We start from the raw sequence: 17,582 nt of genomic DNA on the forward strand, positions 1-17,582 counted from the left end.
TAGAACTATAACTAAAGAGTTATCAAACTGTGAATGTCCTTTGATACAGAAGTGTTTCTACTGGGTCTATATCTCAGATCATAAAAGAGGGAAAAGAATTCAAAAGTGCAAAAATGTTTGTAGCAGCCCTTTTTATAGTGACAAAGAACTGGAAATTGAATGCATGCCCTCAATTGACGAGTGATTGAATAAGTTATGGTACATAAATATAATGGAATTATTAGTGTTCTATAAGCAGGCTGATTTCAAAAAAGCTTCAAAACATGAACTGATGCTGAGTGAAGTGAGCAGAACCAAGAGAACACTACACAGTAACAAGATTATGTGATGATCAACTATGATGGACTTGCTCTTTTCAGCAATGAGGAGATTCAAGGAAATTCCAATAGACTTGTGATGGAAAGTGCCATCCACCTCCAGAGAGCATAGTATCTTCACCTTTGTTGTTATTGCTGTTGTTTGCTTGTTTTTCCCCCCTTGTGTTTTTTCCCATTTTGATTTTTTTTTTTTTTTTTTTTGCACATCATGATGAAAATGGAAATGTTTAACCTATATTGGATTGCTTGCTGTCTTGTGGAAGGGAAAAGGGAGACAAGAGGGAGAAAAAATTGGAATTCAAGGTTTTGCAAAGGTGAATGTTGAAAATTATCTTTGCATGTATTTGGAAAAATAAAATACTATTAAAAGAAAAAAGTTAAAAAAAAAAAAAAAAAAGAATCCACTGGGCATTCAACCAACATCTCTTTCCAGAAGCAACAGTACTAATTGGTTTGATTACTGTTACCAGAGATAGATATAAAAGGTAGGGAGAAGAAGGTACATGTAATTTGGTAAGAAAGTAAGATGTCTTAGGCATACATGGCTTGGTCATGCCCAAGCATGACAGAAATAGGATCCACAGGTAGACAAAAGTTACAGAAAAGTGAATTTAAGTTTCCAAACAATGAAAGCTGCCCAAAAATAGTATAGACCAAGTCAGGAACAGTCTATCACCTATAAATGGTCTTCAAGGAGAAATTGTAATATGATACAATAGAAAATGTTCTAGATTTAGAGTCAGAGGATCGGAGGTTCAAGTCCTGGCTCTGGTTTTTCAAACTGTGTAAATTTAGACAAGTTATTCAAACCTCTCAACCTCCATTTCTTTACCGAGGTAAAACAAGGAGGGTAGATTAGATAGTCCCTAAGGTCCCTTCTGCCTTCAAATCTCTAGTTCCATGACTTTTTGTTACAGATGTATTATAAAGCAGATTCCTGTTTAGATATAGCTTATATGAGATAACGTCTGAGATCCCTTTTCCAAATCTCAGATTTTGAGGTTAGCATATTCTATTTCTGACAATTGCATTAATTCTAAAAACAGGTTAAGAATGGGGAAGGCATAAAACATTCTAGAAGAAAACACACATAAGCAAGAAAAGTACAAAAATAAAAAGATGATTTGTAGTCCAGTGGGGATAGACTAAACTGCACAAAAGCCAACAGTAGGACATAAGATTGAAAGGCATGCAGACAGAGCGGAGAGGGGCCCAGATGCCAAGGAATCTAAATTCAGTAGTCAGTGGGGAAACCATTGATGGTTTTTTAGTATTAGAGTGACAGAATCAGAGAGGTACATACAAAGATTATATGGGCAATGGTGTACTTAAATAGTTTGGAGAAGAGAGTTATTGGAGATGGAAGTTATTTCAATAGTCTAAGGTGATGGAGGCTTTAAACTAGGGCAGTTGCTGGAAGCATAAAAATGAAGGGAAAGTTTTAAGATAGGCTCCTAAAGTAGAATTCATATCATGTGGTAATTGAGCAGTGAAGCAAAAGGAAACACCAAAGATGACTGAGATTTGAAAGCCTAGGTAAGCAGGAAAAAACTAATACCATGCAATACTGAAATACATTAGTTGGATTAACTCTGGGAAAGAATAGCTAGGTTTTGCTTTGTTTCAAGTGGGGGCAACAAATTTATTTCTGTGCATAATATATAAAGATATGGCAAAAGAACCAGAATTTTATGTTTGTCATTGCATAAATGGTCATTCAGTGTCTTATAACTGTCTTACAACATTAATTTACAGTGATAATTATAACTGACTGATTGGATAAATAATATAAATATCAACTTGAACTCTAGAAATATTTAATTTTTCAAGAATATTCACTTATAAAGATTTTCCAACATCTATCTTGGTAGTTTACAATTGTAAATATCCTAAATAAAATATTATGTCTGTTTTTAAAAATACTAATTACAGCAAAAACAGTTTTCTTACTTTTTAATATTAATACAGTTTCAACTTAACTACTCCTTTACTGTCCATGGGGAAATATTCAATATAAATTTCTAAGGAAGGTATTAATAAGATTCAAAAAAATTCTATAAATATCACAGTATAAAGATATATAGGCATCAAATGAAATTTAAAAAATTGAAGATATTTATAACTTATAACATGTACTTAAAAAGAGATCATGTGCCAGAATTGTTCCTGCCACATATGCTTTAGTTTTCTACCATTGAATCCTTTCCCACAAATCCAATTTCCTGCTATATCTTCTCAAAAGATTTTCCCCCCAATCAATTTTTGCAATAGTACTAAAGGTTTTTTCTTCATTTACTATAATGTGACTACAGTATAAACAAATCTCTTTAAAATACAACTACTGAGGATGCAGTTTAAACTAGTAATAGTGTGACAGTAAGTATATCGGGTAAGATATGAGTCCTCAAACAAGCATATCTGGAATATGGTTCTTGATCCAATTCATAAAGAGAAGCATTTCTGAACTGAGATCAGCAAGTATTTCTATAATGAATTGTACCAAGAAGAATGGTTGTATATTTAGCTTTCTTAGTCCATATCAGATAGCCATTGAAAGAATTCTATAGTATCAACAATAGAAGACAGAATTTTCTATCCAGATCTGTATCTCACAAATATAATTTCATATTAATGAGAGAAATCCCTTGACAATTATTTCAAAGATTGTGTTGTATTCTATAGTTTCCTAAATTTACAAGTAAATGATGCAGTAGATTGAGTTCTGGCCCTGGATTAAGAAAACCCAAGTTAGAATTCTGCTGGACAATCATCTAAACTCTAGGGCTCAGTTTCTTCTTCATCTATAAAATAGGCACAAAAATATCATTGACCTCACAGGATTGGTATAAAAAAAATCAAATATATTTGTAAAAACTTTTAAATACAACATAAATGTTAAATATTTGCCTCTATGTACTTGTTTATAGATATACATACACACACAGACACACAGACACACACACACACACACACACACAGAGTTATCAGGAAGCTCTATGAATAATACTTGAATGAAAAAATTATATCCCCTAAATAGCTTGTCATTAGAAATACATTCAGTCTATATATGAAAATAGTATAATAGGGCTTTCCCCCTAGACAACACAGTATATGTGAGTTAAGAATTAAGGTTGTGACAATATTTAACGCCCACTACTAGAAAGTATGGTTTCTAAAAAATCTAGGCTCTTTAAAAAGACATATTGAATAATCTTAACAAAATGCTTAAATGGACTAAATTTTCCTTCCCCAAAGGCAGCACTTTCTTTTTTCCCAAGCTGCCAATTGAAAGAGAATAGAGAAAGCAAAATCAACTTTTATCTTGCTAGTTTTTACTCAACATTCTTAGTTCTTCCCAAAAGAATTTCTTTTCTTATTTCCAACTAGTAGCCAATAATGATTTAGGAAAGACTGGTAAAAGAAACAAAATTGAAAATCTAAGGTTTTTGGCTTTCTTCTTACTATCTATTTGAACAGGGACATTATTGGAAAATGAGTCCTGATTTGACCTGTAGAGCATCTACCTGAGTAAATGAAATCACATCTTAAAACTGTACTTTTTACATTAGTCAGTTTTAAGTTTCTAAGTTGCCATTTGTAAGGGCTAAGATTTTTGCCTGACAGTCACTTCTTTTTATTGACTCTCCATATCTGATCCTAAACTAAACTAAATAAGCAATTTAGAGACACTACCTTTAAACAGTCATTTCCAAAACAGATCTAACTTAGGAGTTTAAATAACAATTTTTGTTTGTTGTTGTTGTTTCTTTTTAATAGGTCTTCAAATCAGAAAGCACTTTCTATTAATGGATATTTAGAAATTACATATAAAACAATTTTTTCATAGATTATGCTAAAATATGTGACTTTTGTAAATGTTATAAAATTTATATAGAATATTTACATAAGTGATAATTATAAATTTGGTCACTGCATTGCCTCCATATATATAATCAAATCTTGATAACTATCATCCATAACACTTCAAGAGACTACTGAGAGTGGTGAGGAATAGAGTATATAAACAGTAGCAAATTAAGCACTAACAAATCAGTAAAATCGAACTGTAACTCAATTCAATCCCAATATGAAATAATTTCATATTTACAAGAGGGGAGTTACTTAGAAATGGCACTTTTTCTAAAAACCCAAAATTCAAAGACTCTCTACAATTAGCATTCAGTCTGTCCAAACCAACAGTTTGTAATTGTCCTGTGCCCCTGGTATTCTCAACTTATGATTCAAATTCTCAGCAATAATAAGCTTAATATTTCTTCAGTCTCTAGACTTAAAATAATCATAAATTTAAACTAAAAGAAGGTAACTTCATTTCCTCCTTTTAATGCCACTTCCCCCCTAAAGAACACAAAGTTAGTATGAAGTCTCCAAATGTTTTAATATAGGTTTCAACACATGTACTCTACAGCAGGTTCACAAAGAAAAAGTATACAAGTGGGCACTTTCTTTGTGTACATCAATGACATAGAACAATTCTATGTTCAAGTGGCTTAACAGTATGTGCATTTTTTCTAGTTATATGAGTTCAAATTACACACACACACACACACACACACACACACACACACACACATCCCTGACTACTTTCTTTCACTGTGATTTTTTTTTTAATTTCAACCAGGAGAAAAATAAGTTCATTCAAATTAAAATTTAATGTTATATACCCATGAAATTTTGTACTTCACAAATGACAACAATTAGTGATATTATCAATACCTTTTAATAAAATCTGGTTTTGAAATTTAAATGTGTTTTTTACATAACTCATATAGTCTTAGGTTGTATTCTCGTAGTCATGGGTCAAGTTATCATTTAATAAATTATGAATAACATTTTCTTTCATTCCCTTTATCCTCTATTTATTCTGAACTTAAATTATCACGTGACTTTGGAATGCATAAGGCCTGAAATACTTCAAATTTGGGGGGAACCTTTTTCTTTAATGTTAAAGTAAAGCTTGGAAATCAAACTGAATTTCAGGCTTCACCATAAGAGATTATGAAGCTAGAGTAACAAATTATTTTGTACAGAGTGAGTATTTAACATTTGTTGAACTGAATTAATAATTCTTATATAAATTCCTGCCTATCTTAGAACCTGCTTTCCATTTTAAAAATAAAACAGCCAAGTTTTATTTGTGGGACAAAACAAAATTAGATTATTTATTATGACTGGATTCTAATTTTGAAAATCTTAATTACACTCTAACTTAATTTTAGAAATAAATCTTTAAAAAAAAACTATGAAAATTTCAGAGATAAATTTAAGAATTATTCTGACCTTCTAAAAATAGTAATTAAAAATTTCTATTTCAAGAAATCATAAATGAATAGTGCCCAGAACTATCAGAGAAACATAAGGATAAAAAGATCCACTGATTACCTCCTGAAATGCAGATGTACCACAAATTTACCTTCTCAGTCTTATCTCTCTCTGGATATCTAACTATACAGTTTAATTCCTTATCAAATATCTCAAACCAGATGTTCCATAGACATCAAACTCAAAAGGTCCAAAACTTGAAGTCAGTATCTTCATCCCTTCCTTCTTCCTCAACTCCTTATAACTGTAAAGGATATCACTATCCTCCCAATGTCATCAGTACTTGAAATTTTGGCATCTTCTTCAAATCCTGAGGGCACTCTTTCTTACTCTTCATAAATAATTTGTTGCCAAGACCTGTCAATTTTACCTTCCTAACATGTCTCATATGCCCCCTCTCTCAAATCTCTGTTGTAATATATCCTCCACTGAGCTGTCAAACTGGCCTTAAAATGCACATCTAATTCTATCATTCTCCCCATCTAAAAACTTCTAGTGCTCCCCATTGCCTTCAATTAAAAATCGTCTATCAAAACCTTCCTTAACCTGATCCTTTCTTGGCTGTGCAGTCTTTTTATATTTTATTATCCTTACAATATACTCTATGATTCTCACTTCCTGGTTGTTCTTCAAACAGTAGACTCACCATTCAAATGAGCTTTTTCATTGGCTCTCACCCATGACTAGAATGCTCTCCCTTTCCCATTTTCAAATAACTCTCAAATTTACTCATCCAACTACTGATACTGTGCTAAGATTCTGATGGGGAAGAAAAAAACAAGTATTATTTCTGAACCTCAGAAATATTTCTTATATAGGAAAACAGTGGGTCCAATGAGTTGACTGGTTCTGATCCAAGGGTTTTAAAAGTGGGCAAGGATAACATTCAGTAAAACTCTAAAGAGGAAAAAGAGGTTTTGCTATTTCTCATAACTGGGGTGAGAGGTTTAGATTAGTATTATTAATGCCCCTAAAAGCAGAAAGGTGAATGGTTAAGTTGGAAAAAGACAAAAAATTGAAAATAACATCTTATAATCCCTAGGATTTCAATTCAATAAGTAGCTTTATTGTAATCAAATATGCTATTATGAAAAAACTCAATATAATAAATTATTTTTTCTATATCTCATCTATGCCACACGGGAAAACAAACAAACTCTGAAACTCAACAAACTTCTGATCTGGAGTCTTAGGAGTTAGGAGTTACAAAGGAAATTTTATCTTATCATGGCTATCAAAGGACACAAAAAATAAGGGATGTTTTCATTGGATTTTTTTCAGCTACAAAGTAAGACACATGGTAAAAATTAACAGAAAAGAAAAAATATATTGCTAATCTTAATGTCATTCTTATATTATCTACATTTTTAAAAAAGTGAATCTGGTTCATATATTGAAAAGCATAGATCAGTTTACATTAAGTATAAAATTTATTTTTGTTATTCAGTCCTTTACAATCCTATACAAATATTTGTGGTCCCATTTGGGATTTTCTTGGCAAAGGTACTGGAGTGGTCTGCCATTTCCTTTTCCAGCTCATTTTACAAATGAGTAAACTGAGGCAAGGAGGATTAAGTGACTTGCCCAGGGTCACACAGCTAGAAAGTATCTGAACCAAATCTGAACTTAGGAAACCAAGTGTTCCTGAATCCAGACCCTGCACTCTATCCACTATACCATAATGAATAAAATATCTCATTAAAATTAAATATTTTGAGTATATTTTGTTCTCCAACTGCAAATCATCACATGATGTGACTAGACAGTTTTCAGAGGAAGAAACCCAAGCTACCAACAGCTATATAAAAAATTTGCTATATCACTAATAATTAGAAAAATACAAACTTAAAAAAACTCTTAAGTACCACCTCACACATACCAAAAAAGTAAAATGACAAATGCTACAGAGTCTGTGGGAAAACAAGTACTTTTGGTGGAGCTCTAAACTGGCCTGACCATTCAAGTAAGTAAGCTAGAACTATGTCAGCCATAACTGTTAAATTGTGTGGATTCTTTTTATTCTTTTGAGGCAATAGAGGTTGTGATTTGTCCAGTGGCACACAGCTAGCAAGTTGTCTGAGAATGGGTTTGAACTCAAGTCTTAGTAATCCTAGAGTGCAGGTGTTCCACCCACTGCATCATGGAGCTGTACCTCCTGCACTTTGACTTAGAGATATCACTATTAGGTTTATATGTCAAAGAGATCTTTAAAAAAAAAAAAAAAAAAAAATTAAGGAAAGAACTTACATGTTCAAAAATATTTATATCAGTTCTTTCTGCAATGGCAAAGAAATGGAAATGGAAAAGTTGCCTATCATCAACTTTCTGGAGTTCTGATTTTTTTTTAAATATTGTGACATACAGAGCCTTAAAATCCTACATTAACATTTTTGAATTTCTTTCAACAATTCTATAGCACTCTTTTAAATAATTAATAATGCTCTCTGGAATTACCAAATTGGGGTTGGAAATCACTGCTTAACAGATTTTGGATCAATATTTTATCTGGGACATATGATTTGAAAAGAAATATAGCAAATATAAACTGAATGTGTTTTTTTTAATTAATTAGCACTCTTGTATCTTGCATGGGTTATTTTTTCAAACAAAATTTAAACTATTTTTATTCATATTCTCTTATGGGATATATGAAAATCCAATAATTTAAACAAAATCTACAGCTACAAATTAAACAATAGTTGATGAGGATTTTAGTCACATTCACTCCACCCTCTCACTCTTTGAATTTTTAATTCTTATTCTGCAGAAGTCTCCAGATCGTTTACTAATGTATATAGAGACAACAGTATGGCAGTAGTATAATAATTGTTATTGTTTTAAGACAGTTTATTTTAAGTAATTGTTAAAGTAATAGCTTTTCCTTTGATAATTTGCAATATAACATAAGACATGTTTACTGGGAAGTCCCCTCATTCAATTGCCCAGTAGGCATTAAGCCTAGTTTTCAATTCACCTACTGACCCAAAGAAAAACATAGTGAATTCACTTCTGTGGACAGTAACTTAAAACTGCTTGGGAGGGGTGGGATAGATGAAAAGGGAAAAGAAGAGTTTAAGAGAGGCACTTTTAACTCAAATTCACTTTTGGTTACTTTTTCAGGGTCAAGTCCCCTAACTTTGTAGTAAGAACAAATACTCAGTAATTGTAGCCAAAAATTTTAAGTACCCAGCCTTAATGTTGCTTCCTTGTCTTTGTCTTTATTTTTAGCAGACGTTTCTACCAAAACAAAAATGAAAACACTATTCTTGGTGCTAAACCTCCCCTAAGAACTAAAGAAACTTATTCTACGTTGCCAATTAGTCAACCAGTCAACTGGCATTTATTAAGTACTTGCTATATATTAGGGACAGTCTCAGCTTTGGGGAAAGAGAGGAAATATAATGTCTCTGTCCTTAAGGAGCTCAATTTTTAATGGGAAAGAGAATTTGATTTCTATACATTTACATAATTACCAACATTTAGCAGCTCTACCCGTTTGTTTTAAAAGTCCATTTATAAGCAGTAGTCTTTCTACATGGGTAACCATAAAAAAAGATGCTAAATAACTGGCCGGGTTGGGGGGAGGAAGGAGGAAATTAGAAAAAAAAAAATGCAAAAGATTCTGAAAATAATTCCTTCCCACTGTCCCTAATTAAGCTAAAACTACAATCCACTCATACCTCATAATTTTCCCAAAAAAAATGTAAAAAAAAAAAAAACCATATATGTGTAAACATTTACTTTTTAAAATTCCCATTCATCTAAAACATCTAATATCTGATTATTTAAGTAATCATAGTTTAAACGCCAACCAGCTTCCCTGCAACAAATTGAGTATCAAAAAGTCAACGCTTAGAAGCAATACCAATAATTGCTAACATTGTCCTTCATCTCCTTATTCTTTCTTATAGCCCGAAGTAGTAAGAAAAATGTAAAACTCTGTCTTTCCCTTATCCAGCCTCAACCCAAATAAATTACTGTTACAAGGAACCTAATTTAAATTTTTAAACATCAACATGTGTTAAGTTTCAGTTCCCACAAGATTGTATACACACAAACACACACACACATCCTGCATTTTCTTTCAAATATTCAAATACTTAAAAATATTAATTTCTATGCTAGTGTTCATTTTTTTTTCTTTAAGCAAGGTAAAGATTTTAGTTGTACATCATAGAAAAATACCTTAAAAACTAAACTGATCAATCGAAAATGGTAAAAAAAAATACTCGTAAAAAACTAAAGAAAAAATCCTTATCAACAGTTTTAGGGACATAGGTGAAGCAGAGATGCTTTATAAACTTATTTATGCTCAGAAAGCTATTCTTCCGAGTTAAAAGAAAAAGTCCCTGGTCAAAGGTGTTTCTTTCACATGGACAGGTGGGGGGGGGGGGGAATATATTTACGTATCTCTAAAGGACGGGGGTGAGGTAGGGACGTGCGCAAGAGAATACATGCTTATATGGTTTTATTTTTCTCTCTAGAATTAGGCACGATCCGAGATGACAAAAGGTAGGAAGTTAATGTATGCATGCCCTGGTGTTACACATAGACAACAGCAAAGCAGCGGAAACTGGAAGAAGGGAAAGAAAGTAAATTAAAAGCTGAAGGGGGACGCGCGACTCCCCAGCACCCAGGGTATCCCCCAGACCCACTCAAGCACTCCGGCGCATTTATTCAGGATACCCTCAGTCTTTGGCTACTCCTCTCCACCCAGCCGAGGGCAGCCAAGGAGAGTTAAGAGCTGCCCGCCGCTCCCCATCCCCAACCGAGAAAAGACGACCTGGCGGGCCGGGCGAGGGGAGAAAACGTAGAAGGGAGATGGAGATGAAAGCGTAACCAGCCATGTTAGTGCTTCAGTATCTGAGTGAAAATTAGTCTTAACTTTTATTTCAATGGAGAGATTTGAGGGGGCGGGGTGGTGGGAAAAGAAGCGGGAGGTAAGCGGAGATTTCGCAGGAAATTAGTCTTGCCAGGCGCCTAGTTTAGGATTTCCACCCACCCTTCCCCCTCCCCTCCGTCTCGAAATCGCGCTCAGTCCGGGCAAGACCGCGCGGCCCCCGCCTCCTCACCCCCGCCCCGCGTGCCCGCTCGGGCAGCTCCTCCTCCAACCTCCTGGCGGGTTAGGTGCTCCGGGCCGCAGCGCCCAGGCCGTCCCCCTTCCTCCTTCTTCCCTCCTCGCCCCCCCACCCCAACCATGGATGAGCAGCCCAAGAGAAGCAATCCGAGAGGGGGGGCGGGCGCGAGGATTTCCCCCCCACTCCCCGCATACATATATACACATAGAGTTCGCCCCTCCCCCTCCGACCGCACATACATCCATCGAGCCCAGGGAAGACCATCAGACCGCACTTCCGACTTACCCCAGACAGGGTCTCGGGCCGCTGATTCCCGCTCCCGTTCCAGAGGCGCAGTCGGAGCCTGTGCCTGAGGCGGGCCCGCAGCTGCTCCAAGAGCCGTCTGGGCCAGAGGCACTTGGCCCGGTCCGTGCCCGTTCAGCCGTGTCACTTAAGAACCAATTCAGACGTAGCCCCAGCGACACCCCTACTCCTCCCCCCTTCTTCCCGTCGCCTCAACAATCCCTCAGGTTCTTCCGCTCAGGAGATTAAAAAAAAAAAAGCCCAATAGCATTTTAAATTGTGGAAATCGAAGACAAGCAAACAAAAACAACCCACACCATCAGGGCGGTGACGATTCCGTAGAAATATCTCCTGCACGTTTCTGGCCCAAGAAAGGCAAGCGGAAAGGCTCGGGGACCGCCGACCCCGCTCCAGGAGGCAAGTTGTAGGAACAGCCGCAGCTCTGCCCGCTTCCGGCCGGCCTCGCTTTCCCCCGACACACAAAGCTGGAGAGGGAGGGAGCTGGTCGGGCCGCCGCCGCCTACTCGTAACCTCCGCCTCCCGGTCCGCTTCGGGCCAGCCCTGTCGCTAGTTCGGGGCTCTGCTGCAATGTCTGCGAGACTGACTTTCAAAGCCTCAGCAGCAGCGGCGCTCCTCCCTCCACCTCTTCGGTGCAGCCCGGTCCCTCCCCTCGCTCTCCACGCCATTCATCTGTTCAGCCAAGTTTCTTAACCCCTTTTTTTCCTTCTTCCCTTTGTCATGGGGCGGGTGAGGGGGAGGGAGAGAAGAGAGAGCGAGCAAGCGAGAGCGAGACAGAAGTCTATAACAGCTTCAGGAGCATAAGCAAGAGTTCAGGAGCATCGAAAATTTCAGATTAATCAAACTGTGCACGGAAACAAAATTTTAGGACGTTTTCCCTCTAACTCCCCCATCCAAAAGGGGAAAAAATCCTTACTCTCGTCTGTCGGTCGAATCCAGCCACTGGCCCTCCTTGACCTTTTCTCTAAAGACAAATCCTTTCTACATGGGTGAAGTCATCATTTCCTTTTCCACAGGCCAAAAGAACATATTTGAAAGAGATCCCCTTCTCGACCAGAGGCTGGGACCTCGACGTCCAAGTCTTGGTTCTACTTGCTGTCTACCTTGTGGTACACCAAAAGTGTTTGAGTAGAACACTTATGTGGTTTCCATTCCCTCTACTACTGCCAGCTTGCAGAAGGTTTTCTCAATCATAGCCTCTTCAGTTACCTTTTCTATTTCCTCAAAGTTTACTCACCAGCAACCTGAATGATCCTGGGACCATTTTAATCTTATGATAAAAGGAAAACTGTATCAAGTCAAGATAATTCCTCTTTAAGCCTTTACAATTGAAACTCTGAGGCAGAAATAGAAGCCCACAGAAAGAACTTATTCTTCCAACCTTCTGTCATTTGAAAAATCCTCAGTGAGCATTTGTCAACAATTCTCTACCATTGGTTGAGGAGACCAGGACCCAAAGAAATAAATCCTAGTACTGAAAAATCTTTTCTTTCCCTCCCTCCTCCTCCTCCTCCTCCTCCTCCTCCTCCTCCTCCTCCTCCTCCTCCTCCTCCTTCCTCCTCCTCCTCTCCTCCTCTCCTCCTCCTCTTCTCCTCCTCCTCCTCTTTCTCCTCCTCCTCCTCCTCCTCCTCCTCCTCCTCCTCCTCCTCCTCCTCCTCTTCCTCCTCTTCCTCCTCTTCTCCTCCTCCTCCTCCTCCTCCTCTCTCCTCCTCCTCCTCTCCTCCTCTTCCTCCTTCTCTTCCTCCTCCTCCTCTTTCTCCTCCTCCTCCTCCTCCTCCTCCTCCTCCTCCTCCTCCTCCTCCTCCTCCTCCTCCTTCTTCTTCTCCTTCTTCTTCTCCTCTCTCTCTCTCTCTCTCTCTCTCTCTCTCTCTCTCTCTCTCTCTCTCTCTCTCTCTTTCTCTTTCACACACACACACACACACACACATACACACACACACCCCAATAAAGAAGTACCCCAAAGAGCAATCATAAGGCAAATCAAGAAATTGAAGCTTTTTAATCCAATCCAGAAATTCACATAAACATGATCAAGAACTTCTGGGGCTTAGGAGAAGGAAAATCAGCTTGAGCTCTGGGAAACAAGCCTGAAAGTCTGGAAAGATTATATCAGGGAAGTTAACAAATTGGGTTGGAGATATCAGACAGTACAAATGAAACACTTCACAAGGATCACAAACTAGTGGAAGTTCTATCAATTGGAGTCTGAAGCTAGACTCCTACCCTCACTTTTTAGAACAGACTGGGTAGCACAGAGTCAACCCTTAGAGATCACAATGCATTTGATAGGACCAAGCCTCTTTGGGAACCAAAGTAAGAGACAGGGTCAACTTAGTGCCTGGGTACCCTCAATGAAGGTTTTTAGAGTAGGCCTGAGATCAGTGACATCTCTATATCTGATTGAATTTGTCAGAGCCTCAGTAAAGGACAGAACCAATTTCATTTTAGAATGTGCAAGTAGAAGAAAAAAAGACATGGGCAAAGGCCAATACCTAAAACACAGATGAAAACTGAAAATTGTGGGGTGGGATTGGGGCCTAGTACCACCCATGTGAACCATAGCTTTACCATCCATACTACAGAAGGGACTGAACCAACAAGGCCCATTTAACCCAAACAAGAGTATCAGGTAGAATGGAGTCTGGCCAGATAGAAAACCCTAATTAAAGAAATAAGCCTACAAATGTGAATAAGTAGAAGAAAATGCCAAATACACGGAGAATTGTGGGAAGCCATGAGGTAAACCCAAAGGAAAAGAATAACTCCACAATAGTTGTAAAAGCGAAATCCCAGTGTGGAAAATGGCCTAGCCAAAAATACTTTAGGAGTGGCAGGAAGAAATAAAGCAAAGATTTGAAGTAGCTCTCAAAGAAAATAATTTGAAGGAGAATAAATAGCTTATGTAAGGTATGCTATCCTTTCCACATGGAACAATTTAATAATAAAAAAGACATAAATAATTTTTTCTTACAGAAAGGGAAAGATTTGTAGCAATTGTGAAATAATTCCCTATTAGAAATGAGTACTTTGATGATTAAAAGAGGATAAAACTAAAAAATGAAAAGTCACAAAAACACTTAGAAGCTGAGGTATGGGGTGTGTGTGTGTGTGTGTGTGTGTGTGTGTGTAAGAGAGAGGGAGGAAGGGGGAGAAGGGAGGTAGATTTAACTATATCTCACTGACCAAGGTGAGAGGTCTGAGTTTTCTCCAATAAGATTAGCTTTTACATAGACTAAGTTTGAGGCAACTAAAATGTTATCAAATACTAAATATCATGCTACAAGTATCTTGTCTTCTCAGTGTTCTAAGACTAGATACATTTCCAATTAACAAACCTGTAGTAGCCATAATGTTCTCAAAGAAGTGTCTTCTGCCACAAATATCTTGTCCACTGGGTGTCCTTAATCTAGATGTGTTTCAGAAGAGAGCAAGCCTTTAAGTGACTGGAATGTTCTTAAGCCTGTGTTTTTAACTTGAAATATTTTGCCCTCTCAATGTTACAAAATTGAGCTAATTTTTTCCCCTCCTTCTTCTCCAAAGTGAGATATCCCAGGTGTTATGCATTGTATATAATTTCCAAATATATCCCTTGGTTGAACAGATATTTTCCCCTTCCCTCACTCACATAACCCCTCTATATAACAAATGCACAGGCAACATCCTTGAAAATCGGTGGCTCAAAAGGAGGAGAAGGTAAAGGGAAGAGGAAAAAAGCAAGGAGCCTATGGCTCCTTCCACTTAACTCCAGGGAAGAGGGAATTCTGAGGTCTGCCTTAAAATAAAGTTATGAAAGGGGAAATTTAGAGAACTATAACTTTTTAAGCAGAAGATGAATTACTAATAATTGAGAGACTTTCTTTTATGCCCTTGAAGATAAAGAAAATAAGAGAAATGGGGTGAACAAGTTCCTGACTTAAAGAATTGAAAGAGCAGAGTTGCTGAAAAGCTGCTGTTAGGTAAAGCAGCTTGAAGCAGTCAATTGATAGAAAGCTTCAATTGAGTAATTCCTGATTAGTAGAAGAGAAAAAACAAATTTTATTGACCAAGAGCTCCAATGACAATTATTGCCTTTCACTGCCACTTAAAAATGAAGAGAGGTGAAACTTCTCATAATGGCTTTGTTGATTTCTTCTGCCGCTTTTGGTTTGGAAAGGAAACATAGAGGGGACTAACAGCTGCATTGCTATCATTATAAACTGGATTTAAGAGGCAACTTGAACAGTGTTAGTGAGTACCTTTCTGAATGAATAATGCAGAATCCAAGTAAATGAGTAATTGGCTGAGCTAGTCTGTGAGAGATGGCTCGGCTGATTGATGAGCTTTAAAATTTTCTAGCTTAAAGAGAACTGCCATTCATATCAAGAACTAAAACTTCCTAATCACCCTTTTAAGAATGATAGTTAATAGAAAGAGAAGTAAATTGTGTGTTTATAGAAGAGAAGAGGATTTGCCCAGGTGAAGAGTAGAGAGAATCCATAGTAAATTTTTAAATTAAACAAAACAAATAAACAAACAAAAAATACTGCTTACAAATGTTCCTGAATGGACCAGTAATATGAAAACCTGTCATTAAAGAATTATGAATTATCCTGACCATAGGTTTTTCCTCCTTTAACCGTTTACTCAGCAGATTCCTGTATGTGTCCACTTTTCACCATGGATCTTGAGTGAATCTGTGATATAGTGTGATCTGGGTTTATATGTGTGTATAATCATCTCTATATAATGTGTAGCTATATATATTTATGTATCCATATCTACCTTAATATATATCCTATCTATAATATTTATTTCATGCTATTGTTAAGTAAATAGTTATGTTTAAAATCTAAAAGTAACATCATTGTGAATGACTGTATAGTTAGAAAAGGCATTGGATAAGGGTCCGCAAGCTAGACTAGGGAATAAAAGAAGTGCATTTCCTTTCAATAAAATTATCTCTAGAGCACTGAGAAAATTTGAATGTAACCTTATAGTCATAGTCTGTCACTGGAAATCTAGGCTTGCCAGAGTGAAAGCAAGTTAGAAAGAGGCAGCTAATCCAGACAAAAATTGGGGTAGTTATATAATTAAGTGAGAGGACCCAAGTTTGATTCTTATGATCACTCTATCTATAGACCCACATTTGTCTTATTAAACCTACAACAAAAGTTAAAACATTTTCATAAGAATTAGACTCACTGAAAAAGAGAATGGAATAATTATAACTCAATGACTCCAATAAAAACAATAACTATAGGAACAAAGCCAAAAGATTTAAGAAATAGAAGAAATCACAAGTTAATTCCTACCTAAAAATGACTAACCTACAAATCCATTTGAAGAATGATAATTTAAGTCACTGGACTCCCTGAAACTCTTATAAATCAAAATATGTTGATAGCATATATAATGGGTAGACCTAATTCGGAGAGTGCTCTCTTAGTTTAGATTTGGTTCTGGAAGGAAATAAGGGACTCATAGGTCTTTCAATAATTACGTCTTTCAACAATCTAACAAAAGATGATGAGATCCTGTATAAGGAACATTCAACAAGAATACTATAAAGCTCTTAAATTGAATAAACCAGAAATCCCTTGTCTTCACCAGGCCAAGATGTGGTGACAATCTAAATCAAAAGAGCATACTATATAAAGACTGACCTTTTAATGTCCTTTGGTTACTAGGAAGCCCCATTAGTATGACTGGAGGTTACCAGGAAGCTGCAACAAAGGAGGCAAAAAAGTTCTAAGTAAGAAACCAGAGTAGAGAGTGGTTCTATCATGCCATTTCTCCCCAAGAAATCATAAAAGAAAACTTGCCTCTATTAGAAAAACCAGAAGGCAAATGAAAATTTAAAAATTATCCCCAAAAAGAATTCCCAAACTGAAAATACCAACAATATCTAGAGGCAAAATCAAGAACACCTAAGACAAAGATATTGCACTGAATAAATCATCAACAAGCATTTGTTCAGGACTTACTATGTAATAGACATTATACTAAGCACAGATGTTCCCCCACATGAAGTATGGGAGTGTCACTATGTGACTCAAAAGGAGTCAGAATAGACATCTCTACTCTCTTCTCCCTTTATTCTTCTCTAAGGAAGTCTTTAATTACTGCCAGGAGAGGAAGCAGGAGGTTGGAGCCAAAAGCTTGGTCACTCTGGTCTCAGAAAGAGTGGGGCCCAATCTAAAATTTATCTACATTCCAGACTAGAATATATCTATTCCCTGAAATATTATTAATCTGAGAGATGTGGTTTTCAGGTTCAGGCTAAGCTTGATCAGGGAAAGTACAACTCCAAATTTTATATCCAAGGTTTTCATCCTCAGCAAGTACTAATTCTAGAATGAACATACATAACAAGTTGCAAAGATACTAATTTATCCAAGTCATTAGCAAAACAGACATTAGAGAGATTATAGAGAGATGAATATATGCCAGGCAATACAGAATGAAGAGAGAATTGTAGCAAGCCCCTCAGTGAAGAGAGTTTAAGATCACATCCAAGGTGAAATGTCTCAAAATGTCTGATGGAAACTGAATACTGCTAGCTCTTCTT

At 36.6% G+C, this 17,582-nt stretch overlaps 1 protein-coding gene across 1 annotated transcript in view; it reads right to left on the reverse strand.

Annotated features, from left to right (window-relative positions):
- Window positions 1-11,562, reverse strand: part of NRIP1 (nuclear receptor interacting protein 1) — a 139,632-nt gene extending 128,070 nt beyond the window's left edge. The window contains exon 1 of the mRNA XM_051984748.1: window positions 11,021-11,562. The gene's annotated coding sequence lies outside the window, so the exon portion shown is untranslated. The remainder of the gene's footprint in view (window positions 1-11,020) is intronic.
- Window positions 11,563-17,582: the final 6,020 nt, after the last annotated feature.

This window comes from Antechinus flavipes, chromosome 3 (genome assembly GCF_016432865.1).
Source record: "Antechinus flavipes isolate AdamAnt ecotype Samford, QLD, Australia chromosome 3, AdamAnt_v2, whole genome shotgun sequence".
Classification (NCBI taxonomy): domain Eukaryota; kingdom Metazoa; phylum Chordata; class Mammalia; order Dasyuromorphia; family Dasyuridae; genus Antechinus; species Antechinus flavipes.